The sequence below is a fragment of the Falco naumanni genome, chromosome W, assembly GCF_017639655.2.
Source record: "Falco naumanni isolate bFalNau1 chromosome W, bFalNau1.pat, whole genome shotgun sequence".
Taxonomy (NCBI): domain Eukaryota; kingdom Metazoa; phylum Chordata; class Aves; order Falconiformes; family Falconidae; genus Falco; species Falco naumanni.
Window position 1 is genome coordinate 7,549,021 of NC_054079.1, and position 8,140 is coordinate 7,557,160.

Below are 8,140 nucleotides of genomic sequence, written 5' to 3' on the forward strand. Positions count from 1 at the left end.
TCGTGGGTTTGAACCATTAGACCATTGAATCCTACCTGGTTTTCCAATTGCCTCAAAATATGGTGGTCTAACATTATAACATAGCCAGCATTCCTCAGTTAACTTTGGTTTGCTTTCATTAAGGGCACGATAAGAGGCTTGCATTAGATTCCATAAGGGGTCTCTGGATTCTGACAACTTTAGATCCCTGGATAAGGAGAATTCAGTCACAGTGTTTGTTGTTTCTGTAAGAGAGTTTGGAGAAGTGGTTGCGACGCTTGCGGGGGCAACCTTTTCTTCAGAGAAAGTGGGTGGATTCAGGACCAGGTTTGGTCCTATTGGCAAAGGATCATGAGGAAGTCTTTCTTTTATTATTTTAAACATACTCCCCCTATCTGGCTCTGTGTCCCAAAACCTAATTCCCCAGATTTTTCCACCTAACCATGAGTCTTCTGTAGGATTCATTATTTTGATACTAATCTTTCTGCAGTATCCTGGTGAATTACAATGTCCATAAACATGTCCATCCTTCCCAATGTTTGGCCGCTTACACCCTTTAGGCTCCCATTCAAATTTCAGATATCTGTCTCCAGGACTTGTCCAATCAGAAGCCCAGGTTTCACAACCCCAATAGCCACAAAAGTATTGACCTGGTTGATTACAATAGCTTTTACCAGGGTTTGATGCAGGACATACATAATATGCTCTACATGGATCTGCCCTATCTTTACGTCCTCCAATAATCATTGCAGTTAATGGTACAGTAAATTTTACTGTCTTTGGAGTTGTAATATTTTGGATTGCATGTGTCTCCTGTAAGTTATATATTTTCCATACCATAGGTTCGTGTGGATTTCCTGCCATTGTGGGTAAGACTAATGTGCTAAAGGTGCACAAGAAAAAGGGTACTGTGAGAGGGGTTTGTTTTTTATTAAATTTTAGGCTCTTACCAGTCCTGGGGGAATTCAGCCAGGGTCGCTTGCGCATTCCAAGTTGTAGGCTTTTTCCTCTGGTAGGTTCTCCTCTGCCTCGCCCGTCGACTGGGTTGCAGCCAGCCACGGGGTTTGCCATCTTCTCGGCAGCAGGAGTCCCTGGTGGGAATATGCCTTTCGCACTTGGTTAAACGGTGAGCATAAGCAGGCCAAGCTTTGGCCTTTACTATATGTTCATTGTACCCTACAGCTTTTACTTCCCGTCTACATTGGACTGTGACAATATCAATTACAAATGGTACTCTTTCCTGAGGGTGATAGCAATAATATTCAGGGTTTATCCCGAATGCAAAATAGAACCACTGTTCAGGAGTCCAATCCGGAAATTTGTTTCCAAATAGTTTTAGGGCCCAATCAGTTAGGTGCCTCTCGCTTTTATGGCAAGAGTTACAAACTCCTCGAGGAGGAGTTTCCCTCTTACAGTGTATTCACCATTTTTCTGACACTTTTTGCACTTAAAACTTGTAAATGGATAACACTCACAGTCAGGTTTCTCACACCTGACCCTCACGTCAGAGGTATAGGTGGCAGAAGTTGAGGTGGCTTTCAAATAACAAAATTCTTTGTTAATGTTACAAACTGAGCAGGCATAAATTTAACATACCCCTTTTCCACACTTAACTATTTTCCACAGATAATATACAATCAAATATATTATTAACGCAAAAATCAATCCTAAAACGCACTATATTCCAAAAGGTAGATCTGCTAAATACTGGAAAAAAAAAAAAAAAAAAAAAAAAAAAAAACCAGTTTGTATCATTACTTATCGTTTTAACACAAGCTTGGTGTCTCCAGGTGAGCTGACAATCTTCCACTGTGGAGGATTTACTGGTCCCTTAACGCGACTGGCATGTGTCCATCCGCGCTCTGCAGTTCGGATGGCTGTTTCTGTGGTGAGCAGAACAAGGTAAGGTCCCTCCCAATTAGGTTTTAGGGTTTCTTCCTTCCACACTTTAACCAATATCCAATCCCCAGGTTTAACATTGTGAATTTTTAAGTCCAACGGGGGTCGTTGCACAATCAGTCCGCGTTCCCAAAGCTTGTTACGATGTTCTGCTAATTGTAAAACATATTCATTAATCGTACGGTCTCGAATTAAAATATTTGTTTGTGGGCTTTCAATTCTATAGGGCATTCCATACACCATTTCGAATGCTGATATTCCCACATCCGCTCGGGGTCTAGTTCTGAGAATTAATAGTGCCATGGGTAGGCACTTAATCCACGATAATTTGGTTTCTATCATTAATTTAGTTAAAATAGTTTTTATTTCCCCATTCATCCTTTCAACTTTTCCCGAACTTTGTGGATGCCATGGCGTATGGTATTCCCACTTAATACCCAAGCTTTCTGTTAGATCTCTAACAATTTTTGACACAAAGTGTGTTCCTCTGTCTGAGTCGATTACTTCAGGTACTCCATATCGAGGTATAATGTGTTCAAGTAGCACTTTAGTAACTTGGTTAGCTGTTGTCCTGGAGGTAGAAAAAGCCTCAACATAATGTGTTAAATGATCTACCAGTACTAAGAGATATTTGTAACGCCCTACTCTAGGTAATTCAGTAAAATCCACCTGCATGTGTGAAAAGGGTCTGTATGCTGGGGAACGTCCTCCAAGAGGTTTTTGCCTCATGTTGTTTCGGTTTACTTTTTGACAGGTCTCACAGGCTGCTGTAACTGCTTTTGCTACATTATATACACCTATAAAGGCAAACAGTTGATTAAAATGATCAACTAACGCCTGGGTTCCCCAGTGTGTTTTACTGTGTATTTTTGAAAATATTTCGAGTGCTATGCCCTTTGGTAAAACTTCTCTCCCATCTGGCAATATGTACTTACCATCCTGTTCCTTAGCTCCCATTTGTTCTAGTTTTTCCTTTTCTATAGACTCAAAGCTCAAATTTTTATTAACAGGCATTTGTTGTATAGTTAAAATCGTACTATAATTGCCTGCCACTCGTTTTGCTTCTGTATCAGCTGCATTATTTCCCCTAACTTGGTAACTTGTACCTCGCTGGTGTCCCTTTATATGTACAACTGCTATTTTATTTGGCATTTTTAATGCCCCCAGAACTCGCCGAATTAATTCTGGGTGTATCAGTTCTTTTCCCTGTGAGTTAACGAATCCTCTTTCCTCCCATATTTTCCCAAAAGTGTGTACTACTCCGTACGCATAGCGTGAGTCTGTATATATAGTTCCATCCTTTCCCTTCAGTGACTCTAATGCTCTCCACAATGCATACAGCTCACAGGCTTGAGCCGACCAGCTGGCACTTAGGGGGCCTGATTCTATTGTCTTAAATTCTCCTTTCTCTGACTTAATGATGGCATATCCAGACAATCGTTTACCTTCCACTATTCGTGATGACCCATCTATAAATAGTACTTCTCCACATTGTAGTTCTTCTTCTTCTAAGTCTGGTCTAATGCGTGTCTGTTGTTCAATTGTTTGAAGACAATTATGTACTAACTCAGTACTTTCCCCTGGGTATAAAAATTCTGCAGGGTTAACCGCTTTGATAGTCCTTAGGGATAGTTTTGGAGATTCTATGAGTATTCCCTCATACTTTAGCAGTCGGCTATCTGTAAGCCATTTTTCTGCTTTTTGTTGAAGCACCCCCCTTATATTATGAGGTGCATATAGGACAACTTCTCCATTAAAGGTAATATGATTCGTTTCTTCAAGTAATAAGGCAGCAGCAACAATAATTTGTAAACAACTCGGCCAACCCCTGCTCACAGGGTCTAACAGCTTTGATAAGTATGCCACCGGTTTCTTTTGTCCTGCCCATTCCTGAGTTAATACTCCGAATGCCGTTCCTTCATGTATGTTAACGAATAAATGGAATGGCCGCTTTAAATCTGGGAGGCTTAAAACCGGTGCTTGACTTAGCTCCCTTTTGAGACTGGCAAACTGCTCTTGATCCTGAGGGGTCCACTTGGGTATTTTGTCTTTAGACAGTTGTTCATATAAGAATTTAACTTTAAAGCTGTAGTTCTCTATCCATTGCCTACAATACCCAAATAGCCCTAATGCCTGCCGAATTTGCCTCTTAGTGACAGGCATAGGTAATTCCAGAATTCCTTTAATGCGCTCTGGATCTAATATCTTCTTGCCGTTAAACAAATAATGCCCCAAATATTTCACTTTTTCCTCCACAAATTGTAACTTTTCTTGTGATACCCGTAGGCCCTTTTGTGCAAGAAAATTTAGGAGTCGAATGCTTTCTTTTCTTACATCCTCCTTATTATTTCCTGCTATAAGCAGATCATCTACATACTGTAACAGCACGTTTCCCGTTTGTACCTGGTATTCTTTTAAGAGCTCTTCCAGGGCCTGTCCAAACAGATTAGGGGACTCAGTGAACCCTTGGGGGAGCACGGTCCACCTTAATTGCTGTCTACGGCCTGTTTCTATGTCTTCCCATTCAAAGGCAAAATAATCACGGCATTCTTCTGCCAGTGGACAGGCCCAAAAGGCATCCTTTAAATCTGCCACACTATACCAGGATTTATGGGGTCCTAGCTTGCTTAGCAGTGTGTATGGATTTGCTACTACAGGGAACCGGGTGATAGTCTTTTTGTTTATTTCCCTTAAATCATGTACGAGCCGATATTTCCCATTTGGTTTCTTTACAGGCAGAATGGGAGTGTTAAAGGGTGACATACAAGGCTCTAAGATTCCGTGTGCTAACAATGATCAATTTCTGGTTTTAATCCCCTCCGTCCTTCTAGGGATATGGGATATTGCTTTACCCTCACAGGTATGTGGGGTTCGGAAATTTGGATTTTAATCGGTGGGATTTCCAGTCTACTAATTGTGTCCGGAGAGTACCAGACATCAGGGTTAATTTGTTTTTGATCATCCACTGTCAAAGGATAAGCCGATACTGTTAGCTCTTGATTTTTTACTTTAATTTCTAATTGCAATTCAACAATTAAATCTCGTCCTAACAGATTAAATTCTGCTTCAGGGACGAGCAAGAGTTCACCCATTCCAAATTTATTTTCAGTTTCGAATACCACATTTTTTATTTTGCTTACTTTAAAGGGTTCTCCTTTTGCCCCAATTACTTGTACTTTTTCAGGGGAAACTTTACATCCCTTAGGTATTTGCTTAATAGTTGATTTCTCAGCTCCAGTGTCTACTAAAAAGGTGAACTCTTGTTTATGGGGTCCTATTTTTAATTTTATCAAGGGCTCATGATGACTCCGGTCCCCTAAAATATAAAGCCCCTGACTTTCCTATTCCGTTTTCAATATTTCCTCATCCCTGATCCTTTCTCTGCAATTCTTTTTTATATGTCCCTTCTTTCCACAGTAGAAACAACATCTCTGTTCCTTTTTTACTATTACATTCCCTTGTTTTGTTCCAGCGGATCTGTGTTCACCAGTCCGCCCTTTGTGATCCTCTCTGACTGCTGCTACTATCATTTTTATTTGTCGCTTGCTGCTCTCTTCTTCCCGCCTTACGTAAACTTTCTGAGCTTCCCTCAATAATTCATCCAACCCTCTATTCTGCCAGTCTTCTAACTTTTCAATCTTCTTTCTGATATCTTCCCATGATTTTGCCACAAACTGAGTTTTGAGGAGTGCTTGCCCTAAAGGGTCGTCTGGATTTACCCCAGAGTACAGCTGAAGGGCTTTCCTCAGTCGTTCCAGCCACTCAGTGGGGCTCTCATTTTTCTTTTGCATTTCATTAAATGCTTTATTGATATTCTGGCCACGGGGTACTGCTTCTCTAATCCCCTGAATTACTATAGTTCTCAGGTCCTGCATATGAGTTCTATGCGCCGGATCCTGGTTATCCCAATTAGGTTTTTGAAGTGGCCATTTAATATCTGCTTGGGGTCCCTGGGCATGCTGAGCATCCCACAGTCTCATTCCTGCTCGTCTAATCATATCTCTTTCCTCGGTAGTAAATAATTGACCAAGGATAGATTGCATCTCATCCCAAGTATAAAGATTTGGTCCCAAAAATTGATTTAATCTTTCTGCCACTCCGAGTGGGTCCTCAATTAAGTTTCCCATCTCGGTCCTTTTAAAATCTCGTAGGTCAGCCGAATTTAGAGGCACAGAAATATATCCGATCACAGGTTGAGGTCCCCCCATGGGCATTTCCCTTAGGGGGTACATCTGAGCTGCCCCTTTTTGACTTCTAGTTACGCGTCTAGGAAGAGGGGGAGACTCTTGTTCCGATTCTGGGGGGGGAGTGGGCGCTCTGGGGACCTCTGCAGGAGCATGAGGAGGAATGTAAGGAGGGGGGGTTAGAAGGGTTTCGTCTAACTCTTCCTTCTTTTTCTTTTGTTTAGTTTTTATTTCATTCAGCGGGTAAAGTCTAGCTCCCGGTCTTTCTAGCCACACCTCCGCATATTGACTCTCCTCCGGGTTAAGGGGTTTTTTATTATTAACCCAGAGGTTTAATTGCTGTCTTACCCAATCTTCTTCTGACCCATAGACTGGCCAAAAGACATTTTTAGAAATCTTCTTCCCTCCCCATATCTTAGTACAATATTCTATCATTTTCTGCTTATCTTTCCCTAGGGTTCCAGGGAAATATTTCCAATTGTCTAAGATATATGCCAGAGGGGTATTCTTAGGTACAGTGGGTACCCTTCCCATGGGAGTCGAAGGCTTGCTGCCCTTCGCCCCCATCTTCTGGAATATCCACAAACATACACTCACTCGCTCCCCTTGTTCCTGGCCCAGTCCCTCGCGGGAGATGGGAAACGCAGTACTTAAGAGTCCACACTCGCTTGGTTCAGTATATCGAATCTCTCACTCGTTATATTCCAGGAAACCCAATCCCGCCCGAACGGCAAAACCCGTGAACAAATTCGCAATATACTTACGCGTCCTGCGTCTTCGTCCGGACTCCCGTGCACAGAATTTTTATGGGATTTTACCGGTTTCTCCTTTGCTCATTATTCTAGAATTTAGGTTCGTCGGTAAAGTTGGAGTAAGCTGTTGGTCGCGGGGCCGCGAAATGTCGCGGGGCGCCTCCCCGGAGGACCAAAGCCCACCGTTCCTGATCCGAGTCACGGCACCAGAAATTGTCATAAATTGAGACCACAATTGATCATAATCCAATTAAAATTTTATTAATTATAGCAAGTAGAATATGAGCAAAGACAGCGCTGGACGGCAGGGGAGTCTGCGCTCCGCCAACTGCCGCCCTGAGCAGTTTAAACAGTCCTTTTTTATACTTTTTACTTTCGTGTTTATGAAGTAGTGGAGGTGTTAACCTCTTACTCATATATCTTTATATGGGGTCTTCTGTCTTGTTTCTGTCTGGCGGTTATCTTCTCTTTTACAAGCAGCATCCTGGATGTAGTGGAGGTGTTAACCCCTTACTCATATATCTTTATATGGGGTCGTCTGTCTTGTTTCTGTCTGGCTGTTATCTTCTCTTTTACAAGCAGCATCCTGGACATCTGGCGGTTATCTTATTTTTTCACAAGAGGCATCCTGGATATCTGGCGCCTAGTCTTTACATTATGCTTAACATAAATCTGGGTATCTGTGTGGATGTGTGTGGGGGGGGTGTCTGGGGGTGTGGGTGGAGGGTGTGTGTGTGGAGGGGTGTGTGTGGGGGGTGGGCTGTGGGGGGATGTGTGTGGAGTGGGTCTGTGTGGGGAGGGCCGTGGGGTGTGTGTGTGTGTGGGGTGTGATTGGGGGAAGGGGTGTGTGTGTGGGGGGGTGAGTGGGGGTGTGTGTGGGGGGGTGTGGGGGGGGTGTGGGGAGTGTGTGTGGGGGGGGGCTGTGTGTGTGTGGGGGTGTCTGTGGGGGGGTGTCTGTGGGGGGGTGTGTGGGGGTGTATGGGGGGTGTGGGTGTGACGGGGTGTGACGGGGGGTGTGTGTGTGGGGGGGTGGGGTGTGTGTAGGGGTGGGGAGGCTGGGGGGGGGGGTGTGCAGGGGTGGGGGGTGGAGGGATGGGGGTGGGCGTGTGAGGGTGTGTGTGGGGGGAGGGGGGTGTGTGTATGGGGGGTATCTGTCGGGGGGTATCTGTGGGGGGTGTGTGTGGAGGGGGGTGTGTGTGATGGGGTGTGGGGGTGTATGGGGAGTGTGGGAGTGTGGGGTGTGTGTCTGTGGGGGGGTGTGTGGGGGGCTGTGGGGGGGGGGGTGTGTAGTGGGTGTGTGTGGGGAGGGGGGTGTGGGGGGAAGGG

At 44.1% G+C, this 8,140-nt stretch overlaps 1 long non-coding RNA gene across 1 annotated transcript; it reads left to right on the top strand.

The window, feature by feature from the left end:
* The first annotated feature begins 234 nt into the window (after nucleotides 1-234).
* LOC121080683 lies at nucleotides 235-7,179 on the top strand. The gene is made up of 3 exons (XR_005825460.1): nucleotides 235-338; nucleotides 1,062-1,066; nucleotides 7,168-7,179. It is a non-coding gene; the product is annotated as an uncharacterized LOC121080683 (long non-coding RNA).
* Nucleotides 7,180-8,140: the final 961 nt, after the last annotated feature.